The 12,720-nt window shown below is 49.0% G+C and overlaps 1 long non-coding RNA gene across 1 annotated transcript; it reads left to right on the top strand.

The window, feature by feature from the left end:
* Positions 1-371: 371 nt before the first annotated feature.
* Positions 372-993, top strand: LOC310891562. Its single transcript, XR_014577629.1, has 2 exons — positions 372-627; positions 792-993. It is a non-coding gene; the product is annotated as an uncharacterized lncRNA (long non-coding RNA).
* Positions 994-12,720: the final 11,727 nt, after the last annotated feature.

Genomic DNA, 12,720 nt, shown 5'->3' with positions numbered 1-12,720 from the left:
GGACGGAGGGTATGGGGGGGACATGGGGGGGCATTGGGGACATGGGGGTGCATTAGGGGCACGGGGGAGAAATGGGTGGGCATGGCGGGGAAACGGGGGGGACATGGCGACGTGGGGGGGGCATTGGGGATGTGGGGGGATATGGGGGGACATTGGGGACGGGGGTTATGGGGGGGGATATGGGGACATGGGGGGGGCATGGGGGGGATGTGGGGGGGATATGGGGATGGGGCAGTATTGGGGGGACATTGGGGATGGGGGGGATATAGGGACATAGGGGGGGCATGGGGGGGATGGGGGGGATATGGGGATGGGGGGGTAATGGGGGGGGATATGGGGACATATGGGGGTATGGGGGGGGACGTTGGGGGGACAGGGGGATGTGGGGGAACAAGGAGGGGACACAGGGAGGGGGCTGCTGGTATACGGGCTGGACCGGGGCGGGGGGGGTCCAGGGAACTTTGGGTTCAGGGGGGCTGTGGTGCCGGGGGGGGCTGCGTGGCACCCCGTGCCCGCCCCCACGCGGCGCTGCCAGCAGCAGCAGGATGTGCGCGGGCGCCCGCTGCCTCGTGAACCTCCTGCGCTGGGCCTGGGACGTCATCAGGGGCCTCTGGGGGGGCCACGGCGGTGAGTGCGGGGGGGGGGGGCAACGGGGGAGGGGGTGGGGGGGCGGGGGGGGGTCCTATGGGGGGGGTTGGGGGGATTGGTGGGACCCGGGGAGGTGTTAAAGGGCTTGGGGGGGAGCAAAGCCCTGTCCCCCCCACCCTAATCCACCCCCCAAATTCCCGCAGGACCCCCAAAACCGCCAGCAGAGAGAGCGCTGCAGCCCGGCAAGGAGGAGTGAGGGCCACAGGGACGGCGCCCCTGGCATTACCCCCCCGCCCCGGGGGAATTACCCCCCCCCCAGGGGGCAATTAACCTCCCCCCGGGGCAATAACGCTAGTCTGAAGCACACGACGCCCCCCAGGGGCAAATAAACGCGTTCTAAGGCAAGCAGCGAGGCTCAATTTCCTGGGGAAAGCTGGGAAATGTAGTTCTGGGAGCCTGGGCTTCTGGGAGGCCATGTTGGATTCCCAGAGCATGCCGGGAGGCGTAGTTCTCGGACGAAGGACTTCTGGGTGCCATTGTGACGGTCCGGGGAATGCCGGGAGATGTAGTTCATGGGCACGGCGATTCCGGGAGGCCGTGTTGGGTGCGGAGCATTCCGGGAGGTGTAGACCGAGGGCACAGGGCTTTGGGGCGGCGATGTTGGGACTGCGGGGAATGCCGGACACAGAGTCCAGAGAACGTGGCGCCGTACGTGTTGCCTAGGGTCGTACTTAGTGTTCGGCTTGGTGCTCCGGTTAGGGTTACCTTTAGGGTTGTTTGGAAAGAGAGAAGGTGCAGAGTCCTGTTGCGTGTGGGGTTGTGTAAAGGCTCCGCGGGGGAGTTATGGGTTAGGGTTAGGGCCACTGCCATTAGGGTTAGGGTTGGTTAGGGTTAGGGGTTAGGGTTAGGACTGGGGTTGGTTAGGGTTAGTTGTTTTTTTTTTTTTCTTTTTCCATTAGCTTTAGGGGTAGGGTTAAGGTTAGGGTTAGGAGTTAGGGTTAGGGGTTAGTGTTAGTGCTAGTTGTCAGGGGTCACAGGGGTTGGGGTTAGGCCTTAGGCTTAGGGTTAGGGTTAGTATTGTTGTAATGGGTAAAGCCTTGTTTGTTCATTAAATATTGCTGATGGGAAGGTTTTCAACGATTAACTGCTTATACCCCCAATATCCTGTTGAAGGAAAAAACAAGTATAGGAATTTCCTGTTAAGTTAACAATTGCAGTAGAAACCAGCTCCAAAAAAAGGGCACAATGGCATTCCCCCCCCCCACGTGGGAACACACATATCAGCAGCAAAGTCACGACCCCAATGCAGAGGAAGATGACGATCTTCATCCTCACGACCACCAGAGGACTGACGAAGACCCCCTAGCAACAGGCCTTGCAGTGTAAGAAGACACCAGGATGTGCCACTAAAAACCCGGAACCACAAGACTATAAATCGAGACTCTGGTGGGCTTAGGGGTGCGCGCCGTTGGCGGAGCAGGAGACTCCCCGGCCGCCCAGCGCTGTTTTATTTATCACTGCTTGCTGAATTGCTCAAATAAATTAAAATTCGGTCTACCTTACCCACGATGTGTTGGGAATGATTTTTACCAAACTAATTTATAACAAATTGGTGCCGTGACTCGGATAGTGGTAGCTTGGCTGGATCCCTCCCAGGGGAGGCGCGCCCCGCTGATTCTGCGGTCCCTGTCTGGAGGTCCCCAAGCCAATGCACCCCTACCGACGAACCTAAAGTTCCAGCGATAAGTAAATAAACAACCGGTAACCCCTTAATCTTTGTGCACGAAGCTCCGAACGAAGACTCAGGAGGGAGTAAGTATAGGCCGGTTATCCGTTCGGTTGGGGTTGGGAATCCCAGAGTGTGCCTGTGTGAGACGTCCAATCAAGGACGAAGCGAGTGCGGACTCCCTGGTAGTGCGGTTCCCACCTCCTGCGAGGGACTGGGCCACGAACGGGAGGTGAAGTCTGTGTGTGCGTGTGAAGGCACTCTGGAAAATGGGACAGAAGAAGAGCAAGTCTTCTGGTCCCATGGGTGGGTCGGAACCTAAGGTTAGGTTGCCCCCGATACCACCGGAAAGCCCGTTAGGGTTAATGATTAAACATTGGAATGATTACCCCTCTAGGCGGGGTAAGGACAAAGTTAAGATGATACATTATTGTATGGAAGTTTGGGGTGGGAAGCGAATTAGGAGTGACCCATTATATTGGCCAGTGTTTGGATCCCTTGAGGATTGGATCTGTCAGGCTCTAAACGTTTATGTGAATTCGAAGGAGCCTTTCAGCCTAGAGGAGAGTGAGTATGCACACTTATGGATAGGATCTGGGACCCGAGCCAATTTGTACCCATTAAAAGAAAAAGGGGGGAGGAAAAGGAATGAACGAAGTGAGGAGGAAGTCCCACTTTCACCCCCCCCTTATTTATCTCCTTCTCCACCTCCAACTCCCCCTACGGCTCCGAATTACCATACTGATTCTGATTTGACCACGGACACCCCTCGGAGTACTAGACAGGTAACTCGGAGCCAAACTAGAAATCGAGAAGATGGGGGTAGACTATATCCCCTAAGAGAGATTGCAATGGGAGGGCCCCAACCTAGCATGGGATACGTCTCCATCCCCCTAAATACGGGAGACGTCAGAGAATTCAAGAAGGAAATGGGAAATCTATTAGAAGATCCTCTTGGAGTCTCTGAGCGAGTAGACCAGTTCTTGGGGCCTAATGTTTACACCTGGGAAGAACTCCAGGCCATTTTAGGTATATTTTTCACTGCAGAAGAGAGGAACATGATCCGGAGGGCTGGAATGCGAATATGGGACCAGCAACACCAGCAGGGTCCTGCAGGAGACCTTAAATGGCCCCTACAGAGGCCTAACTGGAATAACCAAAATGAACAAGATAGGGTTCATATGCAGGATTTAAGGACTATTATTGTACAAGGTATAAGGGAGTCAGTCCCTAGAGGAAAAAATATAAATAAGGCCTTTAGTGAATATCAGAAGAAGGATGAAACTCCCACAGAATGGCTGGAGAGATTAAGGAAGAATCTCCAGCTTTATTCGGGACTGGACCCCGGTACACCGGTGGGACAGGCCCTGTTAAAAACGCAATTTGTGGCAAAATCATGGGGGGATATCAGGCGGAAATTAGAAAAATTAGAGGATTGGCAGGATAGAAGGATGGATGAACTGCTGAGAGAAGCTCAGAAGGTGTATGTGCGCGGAGAAGAAGAGACTCAGAAAAGGCAGGCCAGGATTCTAGTGGCAGCGGTCCGGGAAGGACAAAAAGGGCTCCCCCCTCGCCCGATGGGTGTTCCGCTACTACGAAAAAGACCCCCGAGGAGCCAGAGGGATCAGAGGGATCTAAGACAAATAGAATGTTTTTATTGCCAAAAGGAGGGACGTGAAAAAGGACTGCAGAAAACGCTTACAAGACGAGCGAATGTTTACAGAAGATTAGGGGAGTCAGGGGCTCCATCGACTGGGGACTTCTGGTATAACGGAGCCCTTGATAAAATTGAAGTTAGGTCCCCAGCATCAAGAAGTGCAGTTCCTTGGGGACTCTGGGGCAGAAAGATCGACTGTCCAAATGGTACCCCGGGGATGTCAACCTTCCTCGGAGAAATTACAGGTGATAGGAGCAAAAGGAGAGCCCTTTAGGGTCTCAGGAATAAAAGGGGTGGAAATAGCGACCCCAGCCCAAAGTTGCACGGGATCCTTTTTATTAGTACCAGAAGCTGAATATAACCTGTTGGGAAGAGACTTAATGATTAAGCTAAAAATTAATCTGGAGGTGAAAAATAAAGGGATTGAAGTTAAATTATATGCCCTCACAGTAGAGGATGAGGCAAAAATAAATCCCGAGGTATGGTATTCCCCCGAATCAGTAAGCCGCTTAAATATTAGTCCCTTTGAAGTCACTATCAGGAATCCTGAGATTCTCATCAGGGTAAAACAATACCCAATGTCTCAAGAAGGCAGGGAGGGGCTGCACCCAGTAATCAAGAGGTTACTACAACAGGGATTACTGGAGCCTTGCACGTCACCTCATAACACTCCTATATTACCTGTCAGGAAACCGGATGGCTCTTATCGGCTAGTCCAAGATTTGAGAGAAGTCAATAAAAGAACGATAACCAGATTTCCTGTAGTAGCTAACCCACATACTTTGCTAAGCCAGCTGTCCCCAGTGCAGAGATGGTATAGTGTCATAGACCTAAAAGATGCGTTTTGGGCATGTCCTTTAAAAAGGGAATGCAGGGATTATTTTGCTTTCGAGTGGGAAGACCCTGCAACCCATCGGAAACAACAATTAAGATGGACTGTGCTTCCCCAAGGATTCACGGAATCACCAAATCTATTCGGTCAGGCATTAGAACAAGTATTAGAGAACTATGAACCGAATCCTGAAGTAACCTTAGTCCAGTATGTGGATGATTTGTTGTTAGCAGGAGAGAGTCAGGAGGCAGTCAGGACAGAAAGTATCAAGCTACTAAACTTCTTGAGCTTAAAGGGACTAAAAGTATCAAAGTCAAAATTAAAATTTACGGAGGAAGAGGTGAAATATTTAGGACATTGGCTAAGTAAAGGCACTAAGAAACTAGACCCCGAACGAGTAAATGGGATTTTGTCACTACAAGTGCCAAAAAGCAAAAGACAAGTTAGGCAGCTGCTGGGATTGTTAGGATATTGTCGGCAATGGATTGAAAATTATAGTAGTAAGGTGAAGTTTTTGTATCAGAAACTGGTTGGGGAAGGATTAATGAAATGGAGCCAAAGCGATGAGCAAAGCCTGATAGACTTAAAAATGGATTTAGTGAACGCTCCCGTGTTAAATTTACCCGATGTGAAGAGACCCTTTTATCTATTTATTAACACAGAGGAGGGGACAGCGTTCGGGGTCTTAACTCAAGACTGGGCGGGAAAAAAGAAACCCGTGGGATATCTTTCTAAACTTTTAGACCCCGTGAGTAGGGGATGGCCCACCTATCTCCAGGCAGTGGTTGCGGCTGTGCTCTTGGTGGAAGAAGCACATAAAATCACCTTTGGGGGCGAATTAAGAGTATTGTCTCCTCACAATATAAGGGGGATCCTGCAGCAAAAGGCTGACAAATGGATAACTGATGCACGGCTCCTGAAATATGAAGGCATCTTAATCTCCTCACCTAAATTGGAGCTTGAAACAACAGCTCTACAAAACCCGGCGCAATTCTTATATGGGGAACCAAAAGGAGACATATCCCACGACTGCTTGCGTAATATAGAAGAACAGACAAAAATTAGGCCAGACCTAGAGGAGGAGGAACTGGCCGAAGGGGAGAAGCTGTTTGTGGATGGTTCGTCAAGGGTGGTCGAGGGAAAAAGTAGGTCAAGATATGCAATTATCAATGGAGAAAACTTCTTTGTAATAGAGTCAGGACCTCTGAGTCCCAGTTGGTCGGCCCAAGCTTGCGAACTATATGCAGTATTAAGGGCCCTACAAATGTTAAAAGGTAAAATTGGAACCATATATACTGATTCCAAGTATGCTTTTGGGGTAGTGCATACTTTTGGAAAAATTTGGGAAGAAAGGGGCCTAATAAACTCTCAAGGTAAGGGATTGATTCATCAGGAATTGATCACTGAAATTTTGCAGGCTTTGAGAGGGCCAATAGGAATAGCAGTAGTACATTTGAGAGGACATCAAAAGGGATTGAATCCACTAGTTAGGGGAAACAACCTAGCTGATCAGGAAGCCAAAAGGGCAGCGCTGATGATGATATATACCAAGGAGAATCAGAAAGATTGCCCATCTTGTGGGAAGGATTTAACCGAGTTCCCCTGTTATGATTGTTGGAAGGATTATGGAACAGAGGCAGTGCACTGTAGATGTAACAACCCCCGATATAGCTACTGCCATCTCCATGGGGAGCAACATTTCATCCTCAGCTTCACTGTGCAAGAGAAAGACAAATTAACTCAAATGGGTGTGAAGGAAATAACTGAAGGTAAATGGGAACTCCCTGATGGCCGAGAGGTTCTCCCGAAATCTTTGGCCCTGAGGGTTATGCAGAACTTCCACGAAAAACTCACTGGGGAACTCAAGCGCTGGTGGACCAATTTGCTACGAAGTATATGTGTATTGGTACATACAATATCGCTAAGAGAATAGTTAATGAATGTATGATCTGCCAAAGAGTAAATAAGCAACAACTAAGAGAGAGGCCTTTATGGGGAAGAGAATTAGCCCATAGACCATTTGCTAGAATTCAAATAGATTTCACAGAGCTGCCAAAGGTGGGACGATATAAATACTTACTGGTAATGGTTGACCACCTAACTCATTTTGTGGAAGCCTTTCCAGTAGCCCGAGCTATGGCTCAGACGGTGGTAAAGATACTGTTGGAGAACATAATCCCTCGATATGGATCGATCGAGGCAATAGACTCTGACAGGGGGCCGCATTTTGTCTCAAAATTAGCCAGAAACACTCTCTCCTCTCTGGGGACCAAATGGGAATATCACACCCCGTGGCATCCACAAAGTTCGGGAAAGGTAGAGAGGATGAATGGGGAAATAAAAAAACAATTAACCAAGTTGATGATAGAAACAAAAACCTCATGGGTAAAATGCCTTCCATTGGCTTTACTAAACCTAAGAACCCAGCCCCGAGCAGATGTAGGAATCTCCCCTTTTGAGATGTTATACGGGATGCCGTATGATTTAGAGCTCCCAACTGATCACCCTCAGCTGGAAGAGTCCCAAATACAATCATATGTAGTACCACTTATGATTAGGAGGAGGCAGCTGCGCGAAAAGGGATTAGTGGTACAACGCCCCCCTCTAGAGATGGCCATACACAGGATCAAACCAGGAGACCAGGTTCTGATAAAGTCCTGGAAAGAGGCCTCTTTAACTCCTCGTTGGGAAGGACCCTACCTTGTTCTACTTACCACAGACACAGCTATTCGGACAGCCGAGAAAGGATGGACTCACGCCAGCCGAGTTAAAGGACCAATACCGGAGGAGCGGTGGAGAGTAACCAGCTGACCTGGAGATTTGAAGTTGACCCTGCGAAAAGGGACTGATGGGCGAATTCGTGATCGTATGACTCATAACCCTCTCTAAGGAATAAACAGGTTCATTGTAAATGGGAACTGAGAAGTAGGGGAGGGGAAATTCCTTAATGTGCCAAACCCCATACATCAGTAGGGTAACGTGCCTAAGGAGGAGTGAGTAACTGGGACTGGGAGTGGCTGGAACAGGAAAGTCGGTACCTAGGCCCCTGAAGATTACCCTTGCTGCCATGAAGAAAGTAAACCCCGCTGCTTGAGGCAACCAAGTAGGCGGGCGAGGCAGAGGGGTACAATGGTGGGGCGGATTATGTGGTACCCACCTCTATTTTGGATAATGGGATCTGGCCGAATGAACTGCCCTGGTACCCACCGTGACTCGAAACAACCTCCCCAGAATTATAAATGGACGTTGCCCTTATGGTGTATGTTGGTGCTACCTCTCTTACTGAATATCCCCTGTCCAGCTGGAGCTGACGGGGGATATTTGCACCAGCCCTTTAGGTGGAGTTTAATTAGGTGGGAGGACCAAACTATCATTAAACAAGTAACTACAGCGGGTGCACCCAGTTTTCTCACATCCCTTTGTCAACTGGCACCCATAAGTCCGTGTCTGAACCAAATAGATTTCTACTTCTGCCCTAGCTCGAACCCAGGAAGGGGATACTGCAATTATCCCAACTCCTACTATTGTGCTTATTGGGGTTGTGAAAAAATTGCTTCAGATTGGAGTCCTGGAGCGGGGAGGGATAAGTTCCTAACTGTAGGATATGGACCCTATGGATGTAGGCCTCCGAGCCGAGACTGGAGCGGAGGGATCCGGATGCCCTATGGAGATTGTGAACAACTGTATGTTAATATAACGAATCCAACTGACCCAGCCTGGTTTACAGGGAAAACGTGGGGTGTGAGATATTGGGAACCTGGAGCCGATAGAGGAGGTTTAATATTTATAAAAAAGGAGGTTGTACCACCGGAACCTGAATCGATGGGACCCAACCCGGTATTGAACCCAAGTTTGGATAGAGAGGGTATCAAGAATAATACCAGGAATGTCACTGTTAATAATGACCCTATTGTCCAGAGTCTCGAGAACGACAACGGGAAAAATTCCCTGTGGAAATTAATGCAGGTAAGCTACCAGCTGTTAAATGCCACCAGCCCTAATCTGACTGAGCGGTGCTGGCTCTGTTATGGGGTAAGGCCGCCCTTTTATGAAGCTGTAGGGGTCAATGAGAAGGCCCGGCGGGTAAATGGATCCAATCCCTTGCAATGTACATGGGGGAAAGAGAGTCAGGGCATAACGATGACCCAAGTAACTGGGAAGGGGAGATGCGTGGGACAAGTCCCGCCCGATAAAATGCACTTGTGTGCAAATCAAACTAATGTCGGAAGTATAAAAAAACCGGCGAAATGGTTATTACCTGCAGAGAATGCTAGGTGGGTATGCTCAAAGACGGGAGTTACCCCTTGTCTATCCCTGGACTTGTTCGATGAGTCTGTAGAATTCTGTGTTCAAGTAATAATTATTTATTATAGATACTCTATAATAAATAATAGATACTCTACCACCCAGATACTCTACCACCCAGAGAATTTTATGTATGACAATCAGATCAATCAAGAACACCATTTGACAAAATGGGAACCAATTTCCACATTGACCGTGGCTACCCTAATAATTTGGGGGGGTGCAGGGGTAGGCACAGGGGTTGCCTCATTAATCAAACAAGGAAAAGAGATCACCTCTCTGAGAGCGGCTGTGGATGAAGATTTAGCCAGAATTGAAAAATCTATCAGTGCTTTAGAAAAATCTGTAAGATCGTTATCCGAAGTAGTATTACAGAATCGCAGAGGACTAAATTTATTGTATTTACAACAAGGAGGGTTGTGCGCCGCACTCAAGGAGGAATGTTGTATATATGCTGACCATACTGGAATTATGAGAGATACCATGACCACACTTCGAGAAGGATTGGAAAAGAGAAAAAGAGAGCGGGAGGCCCAACAAAGCTGGTATGAGTCCTGGTATAATCACTCGCCGTGGCTCACCACTCTGTTGTCAACAATAGCTGGCCCGCTGATTTTATTAACCCTAGGACTAACGTTTGGTCCTTGTATCCTTAACAAAGCCATAGCTATTGTTAAAGGGAGACTGGAGGCTGCTCACCTGATGCTTATGAGGACAAAGTACAAATCAATAAATGATAGACCCCTACTAGAGGAAACATTAATTCTGAGTCAATTAGAACTAAATAGATTTAATGAACAAAATGATACAGAGAAAAAGGGGGGATTGTAATGGGTAAAGCCTTGTTTGTTCATTAAATATTGCTGATGGGAAGATTTTCAACGATTAACTGCTTATACCCCCAATATCCTGTTGAAGGAAAAAACAAGTATAGGAATTTCCTGTTAAGTTAACAATTGCAGTAGAAACCAGCTCCAAAAAAAGGGCACAATGGCATTCCCCCCCCCCACGTGGGAACACACATATCAGCAGCAAAGTCACGACCCCAGCGCAGAGGAAGACGACGATCTTCATCCTCACGACCACCAGAGGACTGACGAAGACCCCCTAGCAACAGGCCTTGCAGTGTAAGAAGACACCAGGATGTGCCACTAAAAACCCGGAACCACAAGACTATAAATCGAGACTCTGGTGGGCTTAGGGGTGCGCGCCGTTGGCGGAGCAGGAGACTCCCTGGCCGCCCAGCGCTGTTTTATTTATCACTGCTTGCTGAATTGCTCAAATAAATTAAAATTCGGTCTACCTTACCCACGATGTGTCGGGAATGATTTTTACCAAACTAATTTATAACATTGTTAGGCCTATGGTTAGGCCTAGGCCTAGGGTTAGGTCTAGGCCTAGGCCTAGGCCTAGGGTTAAGCAAAGGGCTAGGGTCAGGGTCACGGTCACGGTCAGGGTCAGGGTTAGGGGTTAGGGGTTAATGTTACGGTTAGGATTATTTCAGTGCTATTAGCGTTAGGGTTAGGGTTAGTAGTTTTTAGGGTTAGGGTTTGGGTTAGGGATTAGGGTTAGGGGTAGGATTTGGGTGAGGGTTAGGATTAGGGTTAGGGCTAGTGGTCAGGGGTCATAGGGGTTGGGGTTAGGCCTTAGGGTTAGGCGTAGGGTTAGGGTTAGGATTGTTAGCCCTACAGGTAGGCCTAGGGTTAGGCCTACAGTTAGGCCTAGGCCTAGGTCTAGGGTTAGGGTTAGGGTTATGTTTAGGTTTAGGGTTAGGCTTAGGGTTAGGGTTAGGAGGGTTTGGGTTAGGGTTAGGGTTAGGGTTAGCCTTAGGGGTTAGGGTTAGGGTTAGGGCGAGTCGTCAGGGGTCATAGCGATTGGGGTTAGGCCTTAGGGTTAGGGTTGGGGTTAGGGTTATGATTGTTAGCCCTACGGTTAGGCCTTTGGTTAGGCCTAGGGTTAGGCCTTGTGTTAGGCCTAGGCGTAGGGTTTGTGTTAGGGTTAGGGATAGAGTTAGGATTAGGGTTAGGCTTTGGGTTAGGGCTAGGATTAGGGCTAGGGGTCAGGGTTAGGGCTTACTGTTAATGGTTAGGGTTAGGGTTAAGGCTAGTGGTCAGGTGTCATAGGGGTTGGGGTTAGGCTTTAGGCTTAGGGTTAGGTTTAGGATTGTTAGCCCTACGGTTAGGCCTACAGTTAGGCCTAGACCTAGGCCTAGGGTTAGGGTTAGGGTCAGGGTTAGGAGGCTTTGGGTTAGTGTTTGGGTTAGGGTTAGGGTTAGGGCTCAGGGTTAGGGCTTACGTTTAGGGGTTAGGTTTAGGGTTATGGTTAGGGTTAGTAGGCCTTAGGGTTAGGGTTTGGGGTAGGGTTTGTGTTAGGGGTTGAGGTTAGGGTTAGGGGATAGGGTTAGGGTTACAGGTTACGGTGTAGGGTTTGGGGTTAGTGTTACGGTTAGGGCTAGTGTTTAGGGTTCATAGGGGTTGGGGTTAGACCTTATGGTTAGGGTTAGGGTTAGGATTCATAGGCTTACGGTTAGGCCTATTGTTAGGCTTACAGTTAGGCCGCAGCCTAGGCCTAGGCCTAGGCCTAGGGTTAGGGTTAGGGTTCGGCTTAGGGTTAGGCTTAGGGTTGGGGTTGGGTTTAGGGTTAGGACTGGTAGGCTTTGTGTTAGGGTCAGGGTTAGGGTTAGGATTAGGGGTCAGGGTTAGGGCTTAAGGTCACGGGTTAGGTTCAGAGTTAGGGTTACAGTTAGCCTTAAGATTAGGAGGGTTTAGGGTTGGGGTTTGGGTTAGGGTTTGAGTTAGGGGTTAGGGTTAGGGGTTAGGTTTTAGGGGTTAGGGTTTAGGGGTTAGGGTTAGGGTTAGGGGTTAGGGATAGGGTTAAGGGTAGTTGTCAGGGGTCATATGGGTTGGGGTTAGGCCTTAGGGTTAGGGTTAGGGTTAGGGTCAGTTTTAGGATTGTTAGACCTATGGTTAGGCCTAGGGTTAGTCCTACAGTTAGGCCTAGGCCTAGGCCTACTGTTAGGGTTAGGGTCAGGGTTAGGGTTAGGATTAGGGTTAGGGTTAGGGTTAGGAGGCTTTGGGTTAGGGTTTGGGTTAGGGTTAGGGTTAGGGCTCAGGGTTAGGGCTTAGGGTTAGGGGTTAGGGTTAGGTTTATGGTTAGGGTTAGTAGGGTTTAGGGTTAGGGTTTGGGTTAGGGTTTGTGTTAGGGATTAGGGTTAGGGTTAGTGTATAGGGTTAGGGTTACGGGTTACGGTTTACAGTTTGTGGTTAGGGTTAAGGTTAGGGCTAGTGTTCAGGGTTCATAGGGGTTTGGGTTAGACCTTAGGGTTAGGGTTAGGGTTAGGATTCATAGGCCTACGGTCAGGCCTATTGTTAGGCGTATAGTTAGGCCGCAGCCTAGGCTTAGGGTTAGGGTTAGGGTTATGATTAGTCTTAGGCTTATGGTTGGGGTTGGGGTTAGGGTTATGACTGGTAGGCTTTGTGTTAGGGTCAGGGTTAGGTTTAGGATTAGAGGTCAGGGTTAGGGCTTAAGGTTAGGGGTTAGGTTTAGAGTTAGGGTTACAGTTAGCCTTAGGATTAGGAGGGTTTATGGTTAGGGTTTGGGTTAGGGTTTGGG

This window comes from Anser anser (assembly GCF_964211835.1).
Source record: "Anser anser genome assembly, contig: HAP1_SCAFFOLD_319, whole genome shotgun sequence".
NCBI lineage: Eukaryota > Metazoa > Chordata > Aves > Anseriformes > Anatidae > Anser > Anser anser.
Note: the sequence above shows the minus strand (reverse complement) of the source record. Positions and strands in the feature narration are given on the sequence as shown.